At 29.7% G+C, this 14,837-nt stretch overlaps 1 non-coding gene across 1 annotated transcript; it reads right to left on the bottom strand.

Annotated features, from left to right (window-relative positions):
- Positions 1-10,218: 10,218 nt before the first annotated feature.
- On the bottom strand, positions 10,219-10,325 carry LOC139851200 (small nucleolar RNA R71). Its single transcript, XR_011760555.1, has one exon. It is a non-coding gene; the product is annotated as a small nucleolar RNA R71 (small nucleolar RNA).
- Between the last annotated feature and the right edge of the window lie 4,512 nt (positions 10,326-14,837).

The raw sequence follows: 14,837 nt of genomic DNA, 5'->3' as shown, positions 1-14,837 counted from the left end.
CCCCATAAATGGCAACCTATACATCATCCTCTTATGACCGTAAGTAGCGATGAAGCTCGTATATATTGTACATTTTTCTTTGATTATAACCTTCACGTATTATAGGTGTATAGATACTATACATCAATATATTATTACTATACTTAATAGTTTAATATTTGTGTGATAATATAATCTAGTTTAATTTAAGCGTTACTATAATATAAGTCTATGTATTATATATATATATATATATATATATATATATATATATATATATATATATATATATATATATATATATATATATATATATATACATTATCTTATATATATTTTTAAATGATTAGATAAGTTTTAATCTCTTCAATCTTTTATCTTTATCACTTCATTATCCTTTAACTTGTTTCTATATTACCATTGTCTTTTATACTTTTATAATTATCCCCTTAATCAGGTTAACATATTATTTATCGTAATACTTTATCATAATCTTTATTAATATTTATTAATATGTTAATATGGTACATATAGTATAACCTTTATTACATAACTTATCCTAACATCATTATTTGTATCATGATTATTATCTCATTCATAGTTAAATTATATTACACGCATACATATATATACATTAATCACAACCTACATTCATGTTTATTAATCATAGTACTTACGCATACATATATATTGTATATATACTTTTATCATTATCTAATTCATTTACATGTTTACAATATCCTTATCATTATCAAAATTACACCTTCTCATACATAATCTCTAAAAATCTAAATCTTTTTAATCATCTTTAACCTTTCAAACCATATTCGTAATCTTTTATTTTTATTTACATCTTCAAGTGTTCATAATATTCATAATCATGATGTAGAGACCCGTCATATACATGTATCAGACTCGATCACAACTCAAAGTATATATATTATTTGAGAATCAACCTCAACCCTGTATAGAGATCTCGATCATTACTGCATATAGAGTGTCTATGGTTATTCCAAGTAATATATATAGATGACGTCGATATGATATGTCAAAACATTGTATACGTGTCCCGATATTTAAAGTGCGTAAAATAAATAACAGAAATTAAATAACAATAAATAAAATTGCGAGAATTTAAATTGCGATAATAAATTGCGATAATTAAATTGCGATAAATAAATGTAATAAGGAATTAACAGTTAGCTAGGAACAGTTAGCTAGGACTTTGTTAGCGTGGATTCTTAACAGAATTTCTCATAGTTAATTTGTTTGTTTCTAACAAATTTTATTTTGTCCAATGTTTTCTTCATTATGCCACTTGTTGAATTTTGATAAGTCAAAATCTAAATATAAAATTGAATGAAAATGGTTATTCTGTGGTGAACGAATACGTATATCGATGGATGTAAGTAGGATAGTAAATGACTGTTGAATCAGATTCGAAGAATGTACAGTGTAACTTATTAATGTGAAATCTAAATATTCCTCGGGTATTACCTACCCGTTAAAATATTTTCACCATTAACAGTCTGTACAAAAGAATTTTTAATTACAATCCTTATGAAAACATATATACGTGTATATTTTCTTCAGATGTAATCATGGATTAAATGAGTTAACATGATATTAATCTCATTTGCTTTTTGGTTTGAGCTAAAATAAATAATCTCTAAGACTTTAGAGATTACATAATCGCTGCCTAATAGTTCTCCAATGAAGTTATGAATCAATACTTCATCGTTGATTCTTATTAGTACTCCTTGGTATCTATGGTAAGTACGATGTTGATGCTCGAGGTACAGATTGTGATGTTGAGGTGTGGGATGCAGATGTTGCTATTGGTGGTGGTGATGGTACTGTTGGTGTTGTTGCTGGTGGTACTGTTGGTGCCGGTGCTGTTGCTGGTGCTTATAACCTTTGCACCATATTCTCCAAAACTACTACCCGGGCGCGAAGCTCGTTGACTTCTTCTATTACACCTGGGTGATTGTCGGTTCAGATGAGTGGATAAATAAGATCTAGAATTTAGTATAGTATATAATCGTGACGAGATACTCTGGAAATGAGGCTGAAAATGGTGTTTCGGATAGGTTCACCGGTAAGTGCTTCAGGTTTCTCGTTGAGAGGGCAATAAGGTGGGTGAAAAGGATCACCTTCTTCTTGTCTCCAGTGATTAAGTATACTACGAATACATCCCCAATTCATCCAGAATAGATGATGGCTGATTGGTTGGTCCATTCCGGTCACATTGCTTTCGGAGCTTGATTGGGACTCCATGTCGGAATCCGAGGAATTCGAACTGGTTGAGGGATCCATCTCGTACGATCAGATGAAAGATTTTCGATATGAAATAGATTATATGATGTAGATTAGTACCCTACAATACATGATTTACATATGCATATATAATACTAAAATCCCATAAGTTACGGAGGAATCTATGGAAGCTGTCAGGAAAAGTCTACAGTAATAGATACGCTAAGATATGAATTTTGTCTATACACTATTGATGCATTAAATGCAGTAAGACATGTCTAGACTAAGAATGATAAGCAGGTAATTTTCGACAAAAATGATAAGCAAAACTTTTGACATGCAGACACGGTCGAAGTCCAGACTCACTAATGCATCCTAACGACTTATCAATTAGACACACTAATGCAGACCTGGTTCGCTAAGACCACCGCTCTGATACCACATGAAGCGACCCGTCCTAATCCATCTGGACAAATACATTACATTTGGTTACATCGCGAGGTATTTGACCTCTATATGATACATTTTACAAACATTGCATTTGTTTTTAAAAGACAAACTTTCAATACATCGAAAGTTGATGGCATGCATACCATTTCATAATATATCCAACTATAATTGACTTAATAATAATCTTGATGAACTCAACGACTCGAATGCAACGTCTTTTGAAATATGTCATGAATGACTCTAAGTAATATCTTTAAAATGACCAAATGCACAGCGGAAGATTTCTTTCATACCTGAGAATAAACATGCTTTAAAGTATTAACCAAAAGGTTGGTGAGTTCATTAGTTTATCATAAACATTCATTTCCATCATTTTAATAGACCACAAGATTTTCATTTCTCATAAATATACGTCCCATGCATAGAGACAAAAATAATCATTCTTATGGTGAACACTTGGTAACCGACCTTAACAAGATGCATATAGAATATCCCAATCATTCCGGGACTCCCTCCGGACATGATAAATTTGAAGTACTAAAGCATCCGGTACTTTGGATGGGACTTGTTGGGCCCAATAGATCTATCTTTAGGATTCGCGTCAATTATGATGTCTGTTCCCTAATTCTTAGATTACCAGACTAAAAAGGGGCATATTCGGTTTAATAATCCAGCCATAGAATGTAGTTTCGATTACTTGTGTATATTTCGTAAAACAGTTATAAAAACAGCGCATGTATTCTCAGTCCCAAAAATATATATTGCAAAAGCATTTAAAAAGGGAGCAAATGAAACTCACAATACTGTATTTTGTAGTAAAAATACATATGACGACATTGAACAACTGAACAATGCAGGGTTGGTCTCGGATTCACGAACCTATATCATTTGTATATTTATTAATATATATAAATGTAATCGAACACACACACACACACACACACACACACACACACACACACACATATATATATATATATATATATATATATATATATATATATATATATATATATATATATATAAATTTATTAGTTATATCCTTTTTATATATCTTTGTAGTTATTTAGGATTTATTCTAACTTCATTAGAAACATATTCTTTATTTATGTAAATCATATCTTAACTTATATATTATATGGGATATTATTTTAATTATAGTAAATGTAATAAGTATCTTTCACAAAACTAATATTTATTTGTTAAAAATGGTAGTTTTGATAATAATAAGTTACTAATAATAATAATAATAACTTTATTAGTAATGATAATACTAATAATAATAATAATGATATTGTTAAAAATGATACTTTTATCTAATTATAAGATTAATGATACTAATAGTTACAAAAGTGATTTTAATACTAATATTAATGAAAATGATGATAACTTGTGTTATTTTCATAATAATAATAATAATAATAATAATAATAATAATAATAATAATAATAATAATAATAATAATCCGATAATACTTAATAACAATACTAACAATAATTATAATACTTATATTTAATGATGATAATAATAAATTGTAGTACGATAGTTATAATATTACTTAACTTGACAATGATAATAATAATATTCATTTTTGTAATTATAATCATAATGATAATAAAAATAATAGTTACTACTTGTATTAATAATAATAATAACAATAACGATAATTTTAATTCTAATACTAATAATAATAATAATAATAATGGTGATATTACTAATAATAATAGTAATGATAGTTCTACTAGTTGTATTAACGATAATAGTAATTTTATTTCTAGTATTAGAAATAATCATAAATAGCATAATCTCATAACAAAAGTAATTTATAATAATAATAATAATAATAATAATAATAATAATAATAATAATAATAATATTAATAATAATAATAATGAAAATAATAATATTAATAATAATAAATAAAAAGATAACTACCTCATAAGCCTTTTCATAAAAAGAAATGCCCAAAGTTGGGCTCGAACTTGAGACCTCTCGCTTAAACCGATACACCCTAACCATTCCTCCGTGCCTTTTTTCTAATTAATAACCCAGAAATATTTATATAACCCGTTTTTCATTAGTCCTACTTCATCTTCTTCAATTTTGAAAATCAACCAGGGATCAAGTCTACTTATAACTAATTCTTTTTATCATTTTAGGATTTGTAAATCGAATAGGCAAGACCTTCTAGTCGAGTAAAATCAACAAATAAAAAAAAAATTAAAACGAATGCAGCAAGCTTCTGCTCACTGTTCGACGTGGGAAAAAAATTGATTATTCAAATAAGATCATTTCAGCTAAAGATTAAAACATGAAAGAGATTCAAAATCCTTTTTAGAAACTTTCTGTATTATCAATTTCACTTGAAACATAAAATGGAACTCGAATTTCTTGATGAACGAATCTGTTGACTTTTAAAATAAAACTTTGACTTACAAAATTCGATCTTGTTTTGAAAAGTTAAAGGTTGAGATCTTACAGATAGTTTGAATGAAGGTTTCCTAGCACTTCTGCAATTCAAGATTTTAACAAATTCTTCGATTTTGAGTTTTGATAAAATTGAAAGTGGTACAGAGATATCGAGCAGAGAAAATAAGAAAAAAAAATATCTGTTTTTAATTCAATCCTAGCAGCATAATTAACTATATACAGAAGGGATTTTGTTTGATAATGTTGATGAATTAGACGTATAACAAACAATCAACAGAAACAAAAATTGAAAACAGTTAATCGTACCAATTCAATCGTCATTATAATTTATATGATTAAATTTTTAGTAAAAAAATAAATATTTACTGATAATGATAGATTACAGTCTGTAATACACGTAAATATATTTGATTATTTTTGTTGTTAAATTTATGTTATCTTGCACTATTTTTCAGTATTTATTTATATCTAATATATATTTAATTCTTTTAATTATAAAACTAAAAATATATTTCTATTATGATTAAATAATAAAAATACTGGTTATTATTAATAATAATAACATAATAATAAAATTAATAATAATTATCCTAATAATAACAATGTTAAGATAACAACTTAATAATTATAATAATATTATTATTGATATCAATATTAATAATTGGTTTTATTGATATATAATATTAGTAGTAAATAATACTATTAATAATTATCTTTATAATATAATTACTGAGTTCCTAATATGTATCTTTATATATCTATTTATATTTATATTTGTGTTTGTATAGTTCTTATTTTTTTATATACTTATATTCATATATTATAACTAATCTTATTAGTATATATATCTATAACTATAATGATAATACTTTTAACAAATATAAAATAATATGATAGTGATAATAATATTACTAATGATAATGATAATAACTACTATAGAATGTATACCATAATATTGTTAATAACGATGATACTAATAATATCAATATTATTGATAATAATAATAATATTATTAATATTATTAATAATAATAGTAATACAATATTAATCTATATATATCATATTCGTATCTATAGATTATCAACATCACTAATGTTAATGTTAATATTAGAAGTAGTACAATGAAATTATATCCATACTTGTGTTATATATTGATAATGCTAAAAACGAACATATATTTTATAACATTATCCCTCAAGAAAGACAAGCTTTTAGTTGCAATTGTTCTATTTACAAGTGATATTCGTTTAAATAATAAAAGGTGAAGATAAAAGACAGATTCGACAAATTGAAGACGCAAATGACCAAAAAGCTCAAAAGTATAAAGTACAATCAAAGTGGTTCCAATTATTGATGAGAAACGTCTCAAAATTACAAGAGTACAAGACGCGAAATGCAAAGTACAAGATATTAAATTATACGCAAGGACGTTCGAAAATCCGAAACCGGGACCAAAGTCAACTCTCAACGCTCGACGCAACGGACTAAAAATTACAAGTCAACTATGCACATGAATATAATATAATATATAATTAATTCTTAAAATTAATATATATATTATATTATATATTATAAACGTCGACAAACAAGAAAACAAACTCATGTGAGCTGATACCTACCTCCATGCGATCGCATGGCCTGTAGGCTTATTTTCCATGCGATCGCATGGCCCTGATATCCAGGCGACACCCCTATAAATTCGTAGTTTGGTTGATCAAATAAACATCTTTTTCCTTCTTCTTACTCATACGTAAATATATATATATATATATATATATATATATATATATATATATATATATATATATATATATATATATATATATATATATATATATATTATATTTTAATTTTAATTTTAATTTTAATTTTAAATTCTAATAATAAGGGTATGTTAGCGAATGTTATAAGGGTGTAAGTCGAAATTCTGTCCGTGTAACGCTACGCTATTTTTAATCACTGTAAGTTATGGTTAATGTTATTTTTAATTTAATGTCTCGTAGCTAAGTTATTATTATGCTTATTTAAGCCAAAGTAATCATGATGTTGGGCTAAAATATTTAAAATTGGGTAATTGGGCATTGTACCATAATTGGGGTTTGGACAAAATAACGACACTTGTGGAAATTAGAATATGGGCTATTAATGGGCTTTATATTTGTTTAATTAAATGATAGTTTGTTAATTTAGTATAAAGATTTATAATTGGACGTACCTATAAATAACCATATACACTCGATCGGACACGATGGGCGGGATATTTATATGTACGAATAATCGTTCATTTAACCGGACACGGGAATGGATTAATAGTTAATAGACTTATTAAAACAGGGGTGAATTACGTACAAGGACACTTGGCATAATTGATAACAAAGTATTAAAACCTTGGGTTACACGCAATCGATATCCTGGTGTAATTATTAAACAAAGTATTAAGACCTTGTTACAGTTTAAGTCCCCAATTAGTTGGAATATTTGAGTTCGGGAATAATAATAATTTGACGAAGACTTTCGCACTTTATGATTATGACTAATGGACTATTATGGACAAATCGGACATATCAAATAATCCAGGACAAAGGACAATTAACCCATGGGAATAAATTAAAAACAATACGTCGAACATCATGATTACGGAAGTTTAAATAAGCATAATTTATATATTTCATATTTAATTGCACTTTTAGTTATCGCACTTTTATTTATTGTCATTTTATTTAATTGCATTTTTAATTATCGTACTCTTTAATTATCGCAATTTTATTTTATCGCACTTTTATTTATCGCACTTTTATCATTGTTATTTACTTTACGCTTAAAATTAAGTTATATTTATTTTTAATATTTTACATTACGTTTTAACTGTGACTAAAGTTTTAAAATCAACAAACCGGTCATTAAACGGTAAAAACCCCTCTTGTTATAATAATAATATTACTTATATATTTTTATATTTTTACAAATATAGTTTTTAAAAATATAGCGTTAAGCTTGTTTAAAAGATCCCCGTGGAACGAACATGACTTACTAAAAACTACACTACTGTACGATTAGGTACACTGCCTATAAGTGTTGTAGCAAGGTTTAGGTATATCCACTCTATAAATAAATAAATCACTTGTGTAAAATTGTATCGTATTTAATAGTATTTCCTTGTAAAATTAATACTATGTCATACACCACCTCGCACACATCAAGTATTTTTGGCGCTGCTGCCGGGGACAGCTTAAACGCCGGAAGCGAAACGTTATCCAAAAAAAAAAATTATTAAGTTCTATGTATAAAAATATATATGTTTTAAATATTAAAAATACAAAAATATAAAAAGAAAAAAAAATCTATATATTTGTTGTTAAGAGTTATTAAAAATTTATAAAAGTATTTTTATTTTAGTTTTTAAAAATTAAGTTTTTATTTAAATTATATATATTTTATATAAATATTTTAAAACAGAAAATTAAAACAGAAAAAAAAATATAAAAACACTCGAGGCCCGGTACTGTAGCAGCCCAAGATCAGGCCTGGTATTCGATCTCATGCGATCGCATGATCCTAAGCCATAAAATCCATACGACCGCATGAACTGCTCTGACACGCCAGAATGAACCTAGTACTGCATTAATTACGAAGTATAATATTATTATTATTAAAACCCTAATTAGGGTTTAATTTTAAATTAATTAAGTTTAGTTTTTATTATTTAATTTGTATTTTAAGTATTAATTAGTTTTAATAAATTATAAAATTAATACTTTTATAAAATAAATAATATAAAAATAATATTTTTATAAAATTGTACTTTTTGCAACTTTAAGATTATTTTTTATATTTTGTATCTTTTTGTTTGTTTTAGCGTAATATTTATATTTTTCGCTCGTATTTAGTTTTAAGTCATAGTTTTTGCCATAGTTATTTTTATTTCTAGATTTTTAGGCTTTGCCGTAAAATCCTTTAAGTGCTTTTTCTTTAGACTAAGATTTAGGTGCTTTAGAATTTTGCGACGCCGTTTTTATATTTTAGTACCTTTTTAAGTTATTGCCGTTTTGGGATATAGTATTTCTCTAAGCTTTTATATTTTTTCGACGTTTTTCGACACGCTCTTTTTCTTTCTTATTTTTCACCGATCTAGTTTTTAGGACATAGAATTTTCTATTTCTTCTCTAAAATTTCTTTAAATTTCAACGAAAAATTATTTTAAGCGGTTAAATTGATAGACATCCAAATTTTCTGCTTCGTAGTAATAGTTGGATTTGTTAGTGGCTGAGTTGTGAGCTTCCGATTTAAAGGGTTCTGGCTCCCTGCTACATCTTTTGACTATTCGAAACGTGGGCAGAAAAGTCTATTAATTTGATAACTTATATAATTTTTATCTTTTATAACTAATATGATATTCAGTGAATGCACCGAGCAAAACGTTCACCACCTTTTGTACGTTCACCACCTGTAACTCGATCAAGACATCTAGCAAATATTGTCGCCGTTGATTTTTCTTTAGAATCGTCATCTAGTCTACCAAGTACTCCAATTCAAATTTCCGATAATCCATTTTTTGAACTCGACCTCACAATTGAGAATCCGGAGGATATTCAGGGACAATTCAGAGATCCTGAACCATTAATCTTTCCTCCGGAACCACCAATCATTCAAATAAAGATTGTAGAGGAACCTACCATTAAATCAGAATCCTATAGTGATTCAGATTCAACAAATTCAATTATGGAAAATCTGGAACCTCTAAGTATGGAAGACCGAATGAGAGCTAAACGCACTGGCCAAGGTCACGCAATTACTCAACCAGACATTAATGCGCCAGATTATGAAATCAAAGGACAAATCCTACACATGGTAATTAATCAATGCCAATTTAGTGGTGCGCCGAAGGAAGATCCAAACGAACATCTTCGTACATTTAATAGGATCTGTACTCTATTTAAAATAAAAGAAGTGGAGGATGAACAGATATATCTCATGTTATTTCCCTGGACTTTAAAGGGAGAAGTCAAAGATTGGTTAGAATCGTTACCTGAAGGGGCAATTGATACATGGGATGTCTTAGTTGAAAATTTTCTTAAACAATTCTTTCCTGCATCTAAAGCCATAAGACTTCAAGGAGAAATTATTACGTTCACACAAAAGCCAAATGAAACTCTATATGAGGCATGAAAAAGATTTGGAAAGTTATTAAGAGGATGTCCGCAACATGGTTTAGACACTTGTCAAATAGTACAAATATTCTACCAAGGATGCGACATCACTACATGAAAAGACATCGACATAGCAGCTGGTGGTTCCATTAAGAAGAAAACCGCAACTGATGCTTATAAAATTATTGATAACACTGCTTCCCACTCACATGAGTGGCACCAAGAAAAAGATATTGTTAGATAATCTAAAGCAGCTAGAGCCGATTCTAGCCATGACTTAGATTCCATTTCTACAAAGATAGATGCTGTCGAGAGACGAATGGAAAAGATAACTAAGTATATACATTCAATACGAATTAGTTGTGAGCAGTGTGGAGGACCACATTTAACAAAAGATTGTCTCAGTATTGAACTAACAATGGAACAAAGAGAGAATGTTTCATACATAAACCAAAGGCCTGGAAATAATTATCAGAATAATTATCAACCGCCAAGACCAATCTACAATCAAAATCAGAACTATAACCGAAATGTTCCATACAACAACCACCAAGGTCCAAGCAATCAACAAGTATCTAACAATACTTACAATCAGCAAAGACCTATTTTTCAAATAAACCACCACAAACCGATGATAAAAAGCTAAATTTAGAAGATATGATGTCGAAGCTAGTTGAATCTCAAACTCAGTTTTTCACATCTTAGAAACAAACCAATGAACAAAATGCTCAAGCATTTAGAAATCAACAAGCTTCTATTCAAAATTTGGAACAAGAAGTGAGCAACCTAGCAAGGTTGATAGGTGAAAGAAAACCGGGAAGTTTACCTAGTGATACAAATGCTAACCCCCGGAATGAAACAGCTAAAGCTATTACCACAAGAGGTGGTATTACACTTAAACCACCTGAAATGCCTGTAATTTCTGATGAAGCTATTCCTACTCCACAAGAACCACAACCTGATCAAGATAAGGAAACAGAACTGGTAGTTGAAAAGGTTAATGAAGATAACACAGTTAAGGCTAAACCTTATGTTAAACCATACCAACCACCACTTCCTTACCCGAGTAAAATGAGAAAAGAGAGACTTGAAGCCGAGCAATCTAAATTTTTGGATATGTTTAAATAAATAAATGTAAATCTTCCTTTCATTGATGTAATTTCAGGAATGCCTAGATATGCTAAATTCCTGAAAGATCTAATCACGAATACAAAGAAAATGGAAGAACTCTCGGCTGTTACTATGAATGCTAATTGTTCTGCAGTGCTTTTGAATAAGATGCCAGAAAAATTATCAGATCCAGGAAGTTTCACAATTCCATGTTTTTTGGGTAGTCTTAGTTCAATAGAAGCATTGACAGATTTAGGTGCTAGTATAAATTTAATTCCGTATTCACTGTACGCTAAACTAGACCTCGGAGAATTGAAACCAACACAAATAAGCATACAACTAGCAGATAGATCAGTAAAATATCCTAGAGGGATAATAGAGAACATGCTAGTTAAAATTGGTACTTTAGTATTTCTAGTAGATTTTTTTATTCTGGACATGGAAGAAGATTCTCGAGTACCTCTCATATTAGGAAGACCATTTTTAAACACGGCTAAAGCAATAATAGACGTGTTCGGTAAGAAACTGACCCTAAGTATAGAGGACGAGAGTGTTACCTTTTCTGTTGATAGAGCCATGCAACAACCGCAATCTGCAGATGATACATGTTATTATATTCAAACTATAGATTCACATGCAGAATTGTTAGAAGAATTTCCAGAATTACAAGGAACAGGAGAATGTTCTTTAGGAGAAGGAACTGAACCAATTGATGAAACTAAAATGTTAGCTACACTTATGGCTAATGGATATGAACCAACAACAGAAGAAATTCAAATACTAAAAGAGGAAGACATATATCGATATAAATCATCGATAGAAGAACCACCGACATTAGAGTTAAAGCCACTTCTAAACCATTTGGAATACGCTTATTTACATGGTGAATCTGAATTACCTGTAATAATATCGTCTTCTCTTACTGAAAATGAAAAATCTCAACTCATTTCTGTGCTAAAAGTTCATAAACTAACTATTGCATGGAAAATTCATGATATTAAAGGAATAAGTCCTTCGTATTGCACACATAAAATCCTTATGGAAGAAGGTCATAAAACGTATGTTCAACGCCAAAGAAGACTAAATCATAATATGCAAGATGTTGTTAAGAAAGAAATTATTAAACTGCTAGATGCAGGTTTAATTTATTCAATCTCTGATAGTCCATGGGTAAGCCCAGTTCAATGCATACCTAAGAAGGGTGGCATGACTGTCATCACAAATGAGAAAAATGAACTTATTCCTACTAGGACTGTAACAGGATGGCGTGTTTGTATTAATTATAGAAAATTAAATGACGCCACCAGAAAAGATCACTTTCCCTTACCTTTCATTGATCAAATGTTGGAAAGATTAGCCGAAAATAGTTACTATTGTTTTCTTGACGGTTTTTCCGGATATTTTCAAATTCCAATAGCACCCGAAGATCAAGAGAAAACCACATTCACGTGCCCTTATGGTACTTTTGCTTACAAACGCATGCCATTTGGACTTTGCAACGCCCCTGCAACCTTTCAAAGGTGCATGATGGCGATTTTTCACGACATGATAGAAGAATGCATGGAAGTTTTCATGGATGACTTTTCAGTCTTCGTTGATATATTTAAATCATGTCTAGTTAATCTTGAAAGAATGCTTATTAGATGTGAACAATCAAATCTAGTACTTAATTGGGAGAAATGCCATTTCATGGTTAAAGAAGGCATCGTTCTTGGTCATAAAATTTCAAAGGAAGGAATTGAAGTGGATAGAGCTAAAGTAGATGTAATTGCTAAACTTCCACATCCCACCAATGTTAGAGGAGTTAGGAGTTTTCTAGGGCATGCCAGTTTTTACCGACGTTTCATAAAAGATTTTTCTAAAATTGCCACTCCTATGAATAAACTCCTAGAAAAAGATGCTCCATTCATCTTTTCAGATGAATGTATCAAATCTTTTAATATTCTTAAAGAAAAACTCACTAATGCGCCGATCATGATAACTCCAAATTGGAATCTACCGTTTGAACTAATGTGCGATGCAAGTGATTTTGCAATGAGAGCCGTTTTAGGACAAAGGATTTAAAAACGATTTCAACCTATTTATTACGCTAGTAAGACGTTACAAGGAGCACAAACTAATTATACAACTACTGAAAAAGAACTCCTTGCTATTGTCTTTGCTTTTGACAAATTTTGTTCATATCTCGTTCTAGCTAAAACGGTGGTCTATACCGACCATTCTGCTCTTAGATACCTATTTTCGAAACAAGATGCCAAACTAAGATTAATCCGTTCGATCTTACTTTTACAAGAGTTCGATATTGAAATCCGAGATAAAAAGGGAGCAGAAAATCTCGCCGCTGATCATCTTTCTCGTCTTGAAAATCCCGAATTAGAAGTTCTAAATGATTCGGCCATACAAGACAACTTTCCTGATGAATATCTATTAAAGATAGATTATAATGAAAATCTATGGTTTGCAGACTATGCAAACTATTTAGTATGTGGATTCCTTGAAAAAGGATTATCGTACCAAAAACGAAAGAAATTCTTTAGTGATATAAAACACTATTTCTGGGAAGATCCACATTTGTTTAAAAGTTGTCCCAATGGAATAATACGCCGATGTGTATTCGGAGATGAAGCTAGTCAAATCTTAAACCATTGTCACACAGGACCAACAGGAGGGCATTATGGACCTCAACTCACAGCAAGAAAAGTTTACGATGCTGGATTCTATTGGCCTACAATTTTCAAAGACGCACACCTTCTTTGCAAATCCTGTGATGCTTGTCAAAGGGCCGGAAAAATAAGTCAACGTGATGAAATGCCACAAAATGTCATTCAAGTATGTGAAGTATTTGACATTTGGGGTATTGACTTTATGGGTCCATTTCCAAAATCTCATAATAATCTATACATTCTCGTTGCCATTGATTATGTATCTAAATGGGCGGAAGCACAAGCTCTCCCGACTAACAATGCACGAGTTGTAGTCAACTTTTTAAAACGTCTTTTTGCAAGGTTCGGAACACCGAAAGCTTTAATAAGTGATCGGGGTACTCATTTCTGTAATAATCAACTTGAGAAAGTTTTCAAAAGATATGGAGTAACTCATAAAATCTCCACTGCTTATCATCCACAAACAAGTGGACAAGTTGAAAATACCAACCGAGCTTTAAAATGTATTCTAGAGAAAACCGTAGGATCAAATCCGAAGGAATGGTCTATGAAATTGGAGGATGCACTCTGGGCTTTTAGAACAACCTACAAAACTCCAATTGGAACCACACCTTTTAAACTCGTTTACGGAAAAGCATGTCATCTTCTAGTAGAAATTGAACACAAAGCATTTTGGGCTTTGAAGACATGTAATCTTGATTTACATGAAGCCTGACGTCTACGATTAAGTCAACTAAACGAATTAGAAGAATTAAGACATGAAGCATACGAAAATTCGTTAATCTATAAAGAAAGAACGAAG

This window comes from Rutidosis leptorrhynchoides, chromosome 5 (genome assembly GCF_046630445.1).
Source record: "Rutidosis leptorrhynchoides isolate AG116_Rl617_1_P2 chromosome 5, CSIRO_AGI_Rlap_v1, whole genome shotgun sequence".
Lineage (NCBI taxonomy): Eukaryota > Viridiplantae > Streptophyta > Magnoliopsida > Asterales > Asteraceae > Rutidosis > Rutidosis leptorrhynchoides.
Note: the sequence above shows the minus strand (reverse complement) of the source record. Positions and strands in the feature narration are given on the sequence as shown.